This window comes from Phyllobates terribilis, unplaced genomic scaffold, assembly GCF_046119375.1.
Source record: "Phyllobates terribilis strain yellow unplaced genomic scaffold, ASM4611937v1 Scaffold_231__1_contigs__length_3143052, whole genome shotgun sequence".
Lineage (NCBI taxonomy): Eukaryota > Metazoa > Chordata > Amphibia > Anura > Dendrobatidae > Phyllobates > Phyllobates terribilis.
The window spans coordinates 1,855,375-1,868,786 of record NW_027362991.1 but is presented as its reverse complement, the minus strand read 5'-3'; positions in this window follow the sequence as shown (position 1 = coordinate 1,868,786).

The window sequence follows — 13,412 nt, the reverse complement described above, 5'->3', positions numbered from 1 at the left end:
GGCCTGTAAGCTGGGCGGGTCTCAGAAAACTGTCCCAGAATGTTGACAGTGTTCCCCTGCCTCTGCTGGATTGAAGTTGCGTCTCTCTCGCCTGTACGCCTTGGTTGGTCAATGAACTGTGACCTCTGCCGCTAGCGTGTTCAGATGGGAATTTTTTTAACAGTTCTGCAGCAAGGGCCTTCTGGTACTGCCCCATTTTTGTAGACCTCTCCACCTCAGGAATAAGAGAGTGAAAGTTCTCCTTGTAGCGGGGGTCTAAAAGTGTCACCAACCAGTAATGACTGTCACCCAACATTTTGACAACGCGAGGGTCACGGTTAAGGCCTCGTAACATAAAGTCAGCCATGCGTGCCAGACTGGTAACGGGCAAGACTTCCGTGTCCTCACCAAGATGACGACTGACCATGCTCTCCTCCTCCTCCCCCCTCTCCTCGGGCCACCCATGCTGAACCGATGGTATAACAGTTGTACAGGTACTACTGTCTACAGCGCATGATACTGACTCGCCCCCTGGGCCATGGGGCACTCGGATCCGGGCAATAGGGAGACGATGGGGGTAGTAGTGGCGACCCGGTTCCGTGGCTCAGGGTGGTCAGGCCAATGGTAGTCTGCTACGTTCTGCTGATAATGTCCGACTACGCCACCTGTGGATTGCGGTTATTAGGAACCGCCGCTGCATGCAGACCGCTGGGGCTGATGAGGTGTGCAGCTAGGGTAGTGTGACTCCCCACGGGAAGAGTGCGGCCCCAGGGCAGTATAATGGATGGTGGGAGTGATGGTAGTGAGAGTCCCAGTGCTGATAGTGCTGGAGGAGCAAGGAGCACACAGACAACAGGTTGCAGTCCAGGGTCTTTACTAGAACAGGTAAATTGACCCACAAACAGTCCCAGCTAGGAGGGGACCTGGATGTCTGAGAGCAACGGGGAAATTGGCCCTGGTCAGGGTGAGGGTGTAGGCCTACCGTGCTTTCTGTGCTCCTTCTGGCTATCTCCTCGTTATAGGGTAACAGCCCACGTTTCCGAGCTTTCCGTGTATTCTCGCCTGTATGGCCTGCGACGTGGGTTCCTTTCTGCTCCCAGCCTTGCACGGCTTTGCTGGTCCCTTCTGTTGTGGCAGGGCCTCCAGGCTTCTTAGGCCAAGGAATATACAGTCCCTTGCGGACTGGTTATCTGCTGGAGGATGTAGAATCCTCCCAGCCTCAGACACCAAAGTCTGGTAAAGTAAGTCTTTTATCTGCCAAGACAGGCTCTCTTCGCCTCTTGTCTCTGGCTTGTGGCTCTCCTCCTGCCACACTTCCTCTTAGGTGCAGTGCAACTGTCTGTCCCTGTTCTGCTCTGGGATAAGTCTCAGTGCTGAGACAGGCCATGAAGTTCTCTCTAACCCTGCCCCCAGTACCAGCTTTTATAGGGGCAGCCAGCTCCCCCTACTGGCCTGAGACAGGAGGCATTGCATGCTAATGTTCCCCTGACTAGAGAACCTCCCCCTTGCTCTCAGACACAGCTTTATTTACACTTGTGGCATCCAGGCCAGGGTGACACATTCCCCCCTAGTAAAATTTAGTACTCCGGGACTAAACAGTAAACAAAGACAATATGCATAACCATAAAACAATAACAGACAGGCGACGCACAGATTGAGTTCTTAAGGTCACAGTGTGGCCTGTGACCAGGTGTCCATATCACCAATACAACGGGGAGCCTTAACCAGGTGGGGGTCTGTCCTACCCCAAGTCCTTCACAGTCTTAGTTCATTCCTTGGTTAGGCTCCGAACGCAGTCCATACAAGGTCCCGGTTATAAAAAGTCCATAACCTTTGAGTCCTTACGGTAGCTGCAAGAAACTGAAACCAGAATTACCAAACAGGCATGTAACTTGGCAAACAATTCAACAATTGGCAACAGGGTTATTTACAATTTTAGCGCACTCTATATTCTCCAGCGAGCGGGTATCTGCCCCTTTGTGCTCCTGGTTGACCTACGTAGCCCACTGTCTGGTGGTGGACCAACCTGGCTTTCCCTACTAGCATTAGGGGTACAGCTACCAGCTGGGTGTACAGGTAGGGCAGGCAGCTGTCTGCGGGTTCTTTGGCTTACCGCAGGCATGGCAGGCTCACTGTCAGCAGAGGGTTGACTCTCCTGGGCTGCTGGTACAGGCTCTTCTGCCTCTGGAACCGCTTGCTCCTCTTCACCTTCCGGCTCTGGTGTTGGTTGTTGCTGTGCCGGTTGCAGGAAATGCAGGACGGGTACCACTATGGCATCATTTATGCGAGTCCAGGACTGAGGGAACTCTCCGAGAACGGTGCTGATCATTTATTCCTTGTCCTCTGCGGGTTCAAGGTCACTCTGATCCCCTTCTGCACTACGGAGTTGCTCGGGGCACCTTTTGAGGTGGTCTCTGGAGACGACACTAGTGGTTTCTCCTCCGTCCTTGGTGATTACGCACACCTTTGGGTTGTCATGGTCAAACTGCAGTACGGTGTAGGGTTCCCTTTCCCACTGGTCGTCCAACTTATGTAGCCTTCTCTTCCGCTTCAGGACTTGCTCACCAGGTTCTAGGGGACCAGCAGGGGCGTGTTGATTGAAGAATTTTTCTTGCCTCTCTCTCACCTGGGCCAGGCTCTTCTCCACACTCTCCTGTACCTTCTTGTACTGCAGTTGCCTTTCCGTATCCCAGTCTGCATCCGGGGAGGTGTCCTCAGGTATTAGGACTCCCATCTCCAGGTCTACGGGCAGCTTACCTGGTCTAGCTCGCATCAGGTAAGTCGGGGTGCAGTTTGTAGCATTCACCGGGATATTGTTGTATAGGTCTATCAGGTCCGGCAGTTTTTCTGGCCACAGGCTGCGTTCCTCCAGGGGCAACGTCTTCAGGAGATCAATGACTATATTGTTCATCTTCTCACACATCCCGTTGGTTTGGGGGTGGTAAGGCGTTGTACGAATCTTCTTACAGCCATAGAGGTTGCAGAACTCCTGGAAGATTTCAGCCTCGAACGCTGGACCCTGGTCTGTCAGGACCTGTTCCGGATACCCGTGTGGACGGCAGAAGTATTGCTGGAAGGCTCTGGCCGCTGTTTGGGCTGTCAAGTCCTTTACCGGGACCACCACTAGAAAACGGGAATAGTGGTCCACGATTGTCAGGGCATAGATGTATCCTGACCGGCTGGGAGCCAATTTGACATGGTCCAGAGCTACCAGCTCAAGAGGCTGCGTGGTGACGATGGGCCTCAAGGGTGTCTTCTGGCTGGCACGGTCCTTCCTCCTTAGGTGACAAGGGCCACAGTCTCTGCACCATTTTTCTACAGCCCCTCTCATGCCGACTCAAAAGAACCTTCCTCTTAGCAGGAACTCCAGTTTCTTCCAACCGAAGTGCCCCGCTCTGTCATGGCAAGCCCCCAGGGCCATAGCTGCATCCCGCCTTGGGACCACGACTTGCCAGGTCAGCTCGTGCGTCCGGTGGTTGACAATCCTTCTGCACAACTTGCCTTCGTAGAGGAACAGCTTGCTCTTCTCTTTCCATAGCTGCTTGGCTTCCTCTGGGGCATCTGGATCCAAGCGGGCGTCTTCCCGGGTCAGCAGATCTTTCACCAGGCGGACTGCAGGGTCACTATCTTGGGTCTCGGCCCAGCTGTGGTGAGGTAGGGGATTGATCATCACAGTGGTTAGATCCTCCTCCTTCACGCGGTGAGAGTATTGAGCGGCTCCATACTGGTGAAACGCGGGGAGTTCTACCTCCTCCAGCTCTTCTGGGTCTTCGTCACTTCAGGTAAGTGAGGCATCCTTGATAGGGCGTCCGCGTTGGCATTGGTTTTGCCTGCCCGGTACTTGATCACGAAGTCATAGTTGGAGAGACGGGCCATCCACCGCTGTTCTAGGGCACCCAGTCTTGCATTGTCCAGGTGTGTCAACGGGTTGTTGTCCGTGTACACGGTGAACTTCGCGGAGGCCAGGTAATGCTTGAAGCGTTCCGTCACGGCCCATACCACCGCCAAGAATTCAAGCTTGAAGGAGCTGTAATTCTCCGGGTTTCTCTCAGTGGGCCTCAGCTTTCGACTGGCGTATGCGATCACCCGCTCTCTGCCCTGTTGGTTTTGGGACAGTACGGCTCCCAGTCCCACATTACTGGCGTCTGTGTGGAGAATGAAAGGCTGGCCATAATCAGGGTAGGCCAGGATCTCATCCCCCGTGAGGGCCATCTTTAGCTGGCGGAAGGACTCCTCTTCCGGTTTATCCCACTTGAAGGGTGGCTTTTGACTTCTGGACTTAGACTGTCCGATCAGGAGGTCCTGCATAGGAGCTGCCATCTTAGTGAACCCGGGGATGAACCTTCGGTAGTAGCCTACCAACCCGAGAAACTGTCTCACCTCTTTGATGTTCGAGGGGCTTGGCCAGCTCTTGATTGCCGTGACCTTGTCAGGGCCGAGGGCCACTCCTTCCGCGCTTACCATGTGCCCTAGGTACTGGACCTTTGGTTTCAGCAGGTGACACTTCGATGGTTTCACCTTCAGGTCATAGCCTGCCAGGGCTTCGAACACCTCAGCCAGGTGTTTGAGATGGTCCTCATAGGTCTTCGAATAGACGATCACGTCGTCCAGGTAAAGGAGGACCGTCTCGAAGATTCGGTGCCCTAGACAGCATTCCATCAGCCGCTGGAAGGTCCCTGGTGCATTGCAGAGCCCGAAAGGCATGCAGTTGAATTCGCTCAGTCCCATCGGGGTGGTGAAGGCGGTCTTCTGCTTGTCAGCCTCTGCCACAGGAACCTGCCAGTACCCGCTAGTAAGGTCCAAAGTAGAAAAGAAGTTAGCAGATTTTAGTGCGGCTACAGACTCCTCTATTCTAGGCAGCGGATATGCGTCTTTGTGGGTGATACGGTTGATTTGTCTATAGTCCACGCACATTCTCATGGTGCCGTCTTTCTTTTTCACCAGAACCAAGGGGGTCGCCCAGGGGCTACAGCTATCTCTAATGACCCCAGCTTCCTTCATTTCTCTTAGCATGCCCTTTGCTTTCTGATAATGTGCAGGGGGTACAGGTCGGTGTCTTTCTTTTATTGGTGGGTGGCTCCCTGTGGGGATGTGGTGTTCTATCCCTTTTACCCTGCCGAAGTCTAGCGGGTGCTTACTAAAGACTCTCTCGTACTCCTGTACCACCCGGTAGACTCCTTGTTTTTGGTGCAGGGGAGTGGAGTCAGCACCCACGTGGAGTTTCTGGCACCAGTCCTCCTTTTGTTTCTGGGAGCCATTACCCTCCACCTGTGGAGATGGAGGCAAGGGTTCCACGGCCCTGATAGCTTTGTGTTCGACGACAAACAGTTTGGCGAGTGTAGCGTACCTGGGTAAGTGTACTTCCCTCTCCCCAATGTTGAGGATGCGGACGGGCACCCTCCCATGACGGACATCAACCACCCCCCGGGCGGTCAAAATGGTGGGCCTGCTGTCTGAGTACACGGGTTCTACCATGGCTTGGTAGTCTCTACCTCTCAACCCGATTGCAGTCCGACACCAGATCATCATTTCACTTTTGGGAGGCATGGAAATGGGGAATGGGTCACTCAGTCTTACGCTACCGATCTCACCACCAGACAGTTCTACCTGCTGCCGTCTCATCAGGGCTTTTATCTCCTTGTTGAGGACTCTCTGTTGGCTGGAACTAGCATTCACCGCCACCTGTTGTAAGATTACAATTACCTCTGAAAGACAATTTTCAATTACATTAGTACCCACAGTTATTTTAGGGTGACTTTCACAACGGTCAATGTCCACAATAATTACTCCCTGTGCCTGTAGTTCAACTTTACCAATTTTAATGGTCATCTCCTTGAACCCCATCTGCGGCACGGGTAAGCTATTACTGGCGATGATGCTCAAGTTACTGTCTGGATACCGTGTGATATCAGCATCAGTCCAATACTGCTTAAAAAGTACATAAGGGATAGTGGTTACTTGTGACCCAGTATCCAGCAAGGCGCTCATGGGGATACCGTCCAGCACCACGGGTAAAACCGGGCGCCCCCCAACGTACTTATCACGCCAATTATAAGGGCCTGGTGATCTTATGCCTGGGGGTTGGCCCTCTGCCCCAGGTTGGACCCGTTTAAATTACAGTACCTGGAAATGTGTCCGGGGTGGTTGCATCAACGGCAAATGGGCTGTCCATCCTCTGCGTAGCGGTCTGTGGGCCTCCTTCGGAACGACGGGATCCTCCTCTGTCGACGCCACGGGACATCCTCCGGACTTGAAGCCAGCTCGATGGGTCTTGAGAGGTCCACTTGCGACGCCTGGACGGTCCTGGTCAACGCCGCGACGCTCCTGGTCAGCTCCTGGACTTGGTGGTGCAGGTCTTTCGACGGGGCTTGGTTCAGGGCCTGTGCATCAGCCCCCACGGGGTCCATAGAGGAGGGCGCCGCCTCCTGGTGGTAGGTGAGAGCAGGGCGCCGGGGGTTTATAGCGCCACTGGTTGCAGATTCACGGAGCACCCTTATGGCCCTGTCCTTAAATTGGGCAAAGGTCAGATCAGGGTTCTGAAAGAACATGAGGCGCAGTTGGGCCCTGTGGGCGCTAGACAGCAGACCTTCTATGAATTGTTCTGTTAGCAGTTTATCCGTTTCCTGCACACTGCCAGGGTCAGTTTGTTGGATAGCCCTCAAGGCTTCCTGCAAATTTAGGGCATAGTCTCTGATGCTGTCCTGTGCCCGCTGCTTACATCCATAGAACCTCATTTTAATCTCAGCAGAGGTACGTGTGTCAAAGGTACCCCGCAGCCGGGCCAGAATACCCTTCACCGTCCTTTTCTCCTCAGTGGGCCATGATTTTACCTCCCTTTGGGCTGCGCCAGTTAACTGCCCTGTTAGTATGCTGACCTTCTGTTCCTCTGTCAGGGGGTAGACTTGGAACAAACTGTACAGCCTTTCCTTAAAGTCAGTTAGGGCATGGGGCTCCCCTGAGTACTTGGGCAGCCAGGCCGCTCCAGGGATGTAGGGCAGAGAAAATGGCATCACCGCTGCTGCAGCTGCGTTGGTGGTAGTGGGCGCCTCTGTGTCCGACATCTTCCTCCCCCCTAGTTAAGCGTGGCCTACCTTCCGATGATCCTCTTCTGTAGGCCGCGGCTCCGCTGCTGCTGCTCTGGACGAGGACCTTGCGTCGCGTCCTCATTACGTCAGCGTCGCTCTCTCTCCCTTCCAGGACCTTGCGCAGCGTCGGTGCGTGGGGCGGAGCTTCGGGTCTCGCGCGCTTTCGGCATCCACGCCCCTCTTCTTCCTGCTCGGCGTCCTGAAGATGGCGTCCGATGGCGGGAAGCAGCTGCGGATGGCGGGAAGACGGCAGAAGATGGCGGGAAACGGTCCAAGATGGCGTCTGATGGCGGGAATCGGCTCTGGATGGCGAGAAACGACTCCGGACGGCGGGAAACTTCGCCACAGGTAAGTTACAAAAGTCTTTTTCAGGCACGCAGTACCCGGTGGTTGCGGGCACGAAATCCTGCCGACTACGCCAAAGCTGACTCGCCCCCTGGGCCGTGGGGCACTCGGATCCGGGCAATAGGGAGACGATGGGGGTAGTAGTGGTGACCCGGTTCCGTGGCTCAGGGTGGTCAGGCCAATGGTAGTCTGCTACGTTCTGCTGATAATGTCCGACTACGCCACCCGTGGATTGCGGTTATTAGGAACCGCCGCTACATGCAGACTGCTGGGGCTGATGAGGTGTGCAGCTAGGGTAGTGTGACTCCCCACGGGAAGAGTGCTGCCCCAGGGCAGTATAATGGATGGTGGGAGTGATGGTAGTGAGAGTCCCAGTGCTGATAGTGCTGGAGGAGCAAGGAGCACACAGACAACAGGTTGCAGTCCAGGGTCTTTACTAGAACAGGTAAATTGATCCACAAACAGTCCCAGCTAGGAGGGGACCTGGATGTCTGAGAGCAACGGGGAAATTGGCCCTGGTCAGGGTGAGGGTGTAGGCCTACTGTGCTTTCTGTGCTCCTTCTGGCTATCTCCTCGTTATAGGGTAACAGCCCACGTTTCCGAGCTTTCCGTGTATTCTCGCCTGTATGGCCTGCGACCTGGGTTCCTTTCTGCTCCCAGCCTTGCACGGCTTTGCTGGTCCCTTCTGTTGTGGCAGGGCCTCCAGGCTTCTTAGGCCAAGGAATATACAGTCCCTTGCAGACTGGTTATCTGCTGGAGGATGTAGAATCCTCCCAGCCTCAGACACCAAAGTCTGGTAAAGTAAGTCTTTTATCTGCCAAGACAGGCTCTCTTCGCCTCTTGTCTCTGGCTTGTGGCTCTCCTCCTGCCACACTTCCTCTTAGGTGCAGTGCAACTCTCTGTCCCTGTTCTGCTCTGGGATAAGTCTCAGTGCTGAGACAGGCCATGAAGTTCTCTCTAACCCTGCCCCCAGTACCAGCTTTTATAGGGGCAGCCAGCTCCCCCTACTGGCCTGAGACAGGAGGCATTGCATGCTAATGTTCCCCTGACTAGAGAACCTCCCGCTTGCTCTCAGACACAGCTTTATTTACACTTGTGGCATCCAGGCCAGGGTGACACAATACCAGCTCCTGTTCTTTCTCCTCCAGATGAGGCTGGGCTGTGTGTAATCGCCCGCTATGGCTTCTTGATCCATCTCATCATACTGTGGCTGCAATGCCTCCTCTTTAATTCTCTGCAGAGAGCGTTGCAAAAGATAGACAAGTGGGATGCTGACGCTAATGTTGGCGTCATCGCCACTCACCATCTTGGTGGACTCCTCAAAGTTTGTCAGGATGGTACATATGTCAGACATCCAGGTCCACTCCTGAGGTCTTATGTGTGGAGTCTGACCTGAATATCGACGGCCTTGTTGCAGCTGGTACTCCACAACTGCTCTCTTCTGCTCACAAATCCTTTGCAACATGTGGAGGGTAGAGTTCCAACGTGTGGGGACATAACACACCACTTGGTGTGCCGGAAGCTGCAAACGCTGCTGCAACACAGCAAGGGCGGCTGAAGCTGTAACCGACTTGCAAAAATGAGCTGACAGGCGGCGTACTTTGACGAGCAGATCTGGCAACTCGGGGTACGATTTAAGAAACCGCTGAACCACGAGGTTAAGCACATGAGCCAGGCATGGTACGTGTGTGATCTCGCCTCGCCTCAGAGCCGCCACCAGGTTACGGCCATTGTCACACACGACCATGCCTGGATGTAGGTTCAGCGGTCTCAGCCACAGATCTGCCTGCTCTTTCACAGCTGTCCACAACTCACAAGCAGTGCGAGGTTTATCACCTAAGCTTATGAGTTTCAGCACAGCCTGTTGCCGCTTAGCTGAGGCAGTACTGCAGTGCTTCCAGCTTGTAACTGATGTGGTGATATCTGAGATGGAGGCTGAACAAGAGGAGGAGGAGGAGGAGGAGGATGCGCAGGAGCTGTACACTGTGGGGGCAACTCTGACTGACATAGGGCCCGCAATCCTCGGTGTGGGGAGGATGTGTTCCGTCCCAAGATCCGACTGGGTTCCGGCTTCCACTATGTTTACCCAGTGTGCCATCAGGGAGATGTACTGTCCATGGCCACAAGCACTTGTCCATGTGTCCGTTGTCATGTGGGCTCTCCCAGTAACTGCGTTGTTGAGGGCACGGCAGATGTTTTGGTACATGTGCTTGTGTAGTGCGGGGATGGCACACCGGGCAAATAGTGTCGGCTGGGGACCGAGTACCGAGGGACGGCCATCGCCATAAGGTTGCGGAAGGATGCCGTCTCCACCAGCCTAAAAGGCAGCATTTCCAACGCAAGCAGTCGTGAAATGTGCGAATTTAGGACTGTGGCCTGTGGGGCTTTGGCTGCGAATTTGCGCTTTCGTTCAAAGGTCTGGGATATGGACAATTGAACGCTGCGGTGGGACGTGGACGTTGATGCTGTTTCTTGAGAAACTGCCATAACAAGTGAAGACTGAGAGGAGGGGGCATCTTTGCATGCAGTATGGACAAGGGATGGCCTTACACGCACAACAGGGGGTTCTCTTACACGCACAACAGCGGAAGAAGCAGTGGTGACACCCGCTGACACTGGTCGTGGACCCTGGTGTTCGCCCCACAAAGTCGGGTGCTTTGCTGACATGTGCCTGATCATGCTGGTGGTGGTCAGGCTGGTAGTTTTGTCACCTATGCTGATGCTGGCATGGCAGGTGGTACAAATGGCCTTTTTGGGGTTGTCAGCAGAGTCTTTAAAAAAATTCCAGACTCTGGAAGACCTACCGGTTGTACTGGCAACGTCCCTCATGTTGGTGTTACGGTGAATGGTTGCCCGCCTTCTGTGTGCGGCCACCACACTGCTTCTTCCTGCCTGTTGGGGTACTCTGCCTCCCTCCCCCTGTGTGCTGCTGGCCTCGCTCTGCGCGTCCTCCTGCCACGTTGGGTCAGTTACTAGATCATCCACCACCTCCTCCTCTTCCACTTGCGCACCACGATCCTCCTCCTCACTTTGTGGCAATTGTGTCTCGTCATTGTCCACCTCTTGTGACAAATTGCCAGCGTCGACTTCCTCTGGCCGAGGCTGCACAAATATGGAAATGGACCAGTGAACAGCTCTTCAGAGTGTCCAAGTGTGGGATCAGTTACTGTCTGACGACACTCGGCATAGTGGGAGGAAGGAGCATCAGGGTGAGGAGGAGTATGCGGTCGAGACTCACGGCTACTAAAACTTGACCGTGTGGAAGACAGACCGGAGGTATTGGTGCCCAGGTAACTGGAAGTATTATCTGCTATCCAATTAATAACCTGTTCACACTGATCAGTTCGCAATACTGGTGTTGTAGTGTGCTTCCCTAGTAATTCGGTCAAGAAGTGGGAGCGAGAAGATGTGGCTGTTGGTTGTGGCACATTTTCAACTGGGCCACGGCCCCGTCCTCTACACGCACCATCACCAGAACGTTCAGTTCCACGTCCCTTGCCACGCGCCTTGCCCATTGTAAATGAAGTAAAATAGCTTACACTCGCACTATCAAGGAAAAAGGGTAATAAAAAGGAGATTAGAACCGTGGAAGAGGAAAACCACAGTTCTATTTCTCTGGCCTACACCAGAATCTTTTAAACAGATATATTTGTGTCTGAACGCTGAGCGAGACACTCAATTTTTTTATTTTTTATGTAAAAAATGCCAAAAGCAGGATAATACAGAGATTTGACCCATAGAACTGCAAAACCACAGTTCTAGTTATCTGGCCTACACCAGACTCTTTTAAACAGATATATTTGTGTCTGAACAGTCAGGGAGACACTATTACAGTTTTTTTTACGGAAAAAATGCCAAAAGCAGGATATTACAGAGATTTGAACCGTGGAACTGCAAAACCACAGTTCTAGTTATCTGACCTACACCAGACTCTTTTAAACAGATATATTTGTGTCTGAACAGTCAGGGTATCAGCGTACTCAGAAGAAATTGCACAACCCATTTTATGGTGCAATTTTCTTCTGTTACCCAAAACAGAAAACTGGTGTGTACAGGTGCTTATGTGGCGCCCAGGGCCTTGATGGGGACTACTCGGCGCCCGGGCCTTGATGCCTGGTCTTGGGGGATGTCGCGGTGGTCGGCTCCCAGGCCCGTACCCTGGGGTCTCTCTTAAAAAAGGGGAAATGAAATGTCAAAGTTCGTGACGCCACCTGTGGTGTCTGGTGAGGGTCACTAGCGCTGCGGCAGTCCGCTGCGGCCGGTGTTGTGGCAGCTTAGATGATATCGTTCCCCACAGGTGGAGCAGGGCCTCAGGGCAGCGTAGGAGGTGGGATGCAGGACAGAGGGGACCCAGCCAGGTCAGAGCAAGAATGGGAGCACCCAGAAAGTCACTTCTGTACCTTTACTGGAATTAGTTCAGGAACACCCCAGAGCACTGTAGGGTGAGGGGTGCACGTCTGTATTCTTCCCAGTGGCGGGTGTACGGCCTCCTATTTCTTGCCTCTCTGTAGTAAGTTTCTGATTTGCCTGGAGCTAGGCCTAACTTGGTTTCTGTCGTGCACCGGCTGACCTTGTGGTAGGGCCTTCTCTTGGAGAGCACTCTCCCAGCTTGCGGGGCCTGTGTGACTCCTGGCTCTGTTACATATCAGCTCTTGGGTGATCCTGGGACCTGAAGTCTTCCAGGGGTCTCCGGTTGTCTCTACAGGGGATATACGGCCCTGTAGACGCGGACCCTGTGTCCAGTTTATGTTTTCTGGGGTGAGCTGGTAAAGCTCCTCCGCCCCCAATGCTATTCACTCCTCTAGCCTTCGGCCTACTCGGGCCCTCACTAGGCTATACACACTGGCAGTTAGCTGGCTGCCTCTTCTGCCGCTCTCTGAGCGTCGGCAACGCTCCTGGCTCACTAACCTGAGCTGCTTGAGTCTAGACTAGCAGGAGCCTCGTGCTCTGCTGCTGAACCTTTAGCTGTGTTCTCTAGACTGCAAACTGAAACTAGACTGAGCTCCACTGCAGACTGACCTGTTTCTGTGTCTCACTCTGCAGGAACTGGCAGACTTTGTTCCTCTCTGCCTGTCAGCAGGAACTGAACTGAAACTGAAAAACTGAACTGCCTAACTCCACCCTCCGTATTTATATCCCTATCCCTATCCGGGCTCCCTCTTGTGGTCTGAGGTAGGGTGGAGGTGTGTGTATGCTCTTGTGGAGAAATCCTTTAATGCACTCCTCTAGGATCTGTGGCACTATTGCACAGCAGGGCGCCACATTCCCCCCTAGTTAAACTCAGGACTCCGGGGCTGAAGCATATTTTGTAAACAATAATAAACAGTAATAATCTTCCCTTTATGGGAGGTTAGGACACTTTGAACGTTGCATAACCAAAGCATGAATAAATATATATATACATTGCAAAAGCAGTAGGCAGTGAGCAACCAGAAAGTCCAAGTCTCTTCCGGAGTGGTTGCTCAAAGGGGCACTCCAGGGAGTTCAAATATGTACAAGTCTTTGGGCTGCACATAGTCCTCAGCCACTGAGTTCTTAGATACCCATAGGGTAATGGAAAACAAATAAGCAAAGTGTCCATATCACTTGAATTGTCCATTCAGGAAAAAGACATAAATTAGATGCATATTTAAAGGCAATACACAGTATAATATACAATATACAATACACCATAATACACCAGGGGTAACTATCTACATTTGTCAGAGTTTTAACTATTCACTATACCTGACAGAGGGTTGACCTCTCGTGCTACGTGTTGATCTGCGTAGTGCGGTGGTCTGTGAGGTATCAGTGTCTGTTTTATCAGTTACCCTGTCTGCTCTTCGTTTGGGTAAGTTGTAAAATTGCGTTAACATCTCTATGGGACTGGCAAGTGTACCATTGGCTGGGCCTTCCTGCTCTACTCCTGCTAGGGATCCTTCGTCCGGGGATTCTTCTTGAGCTGGCTCTTCTGTGGCACTAGGCTCTTCTGCAGCACTTACAGGTTCAACTTGCTGTGGA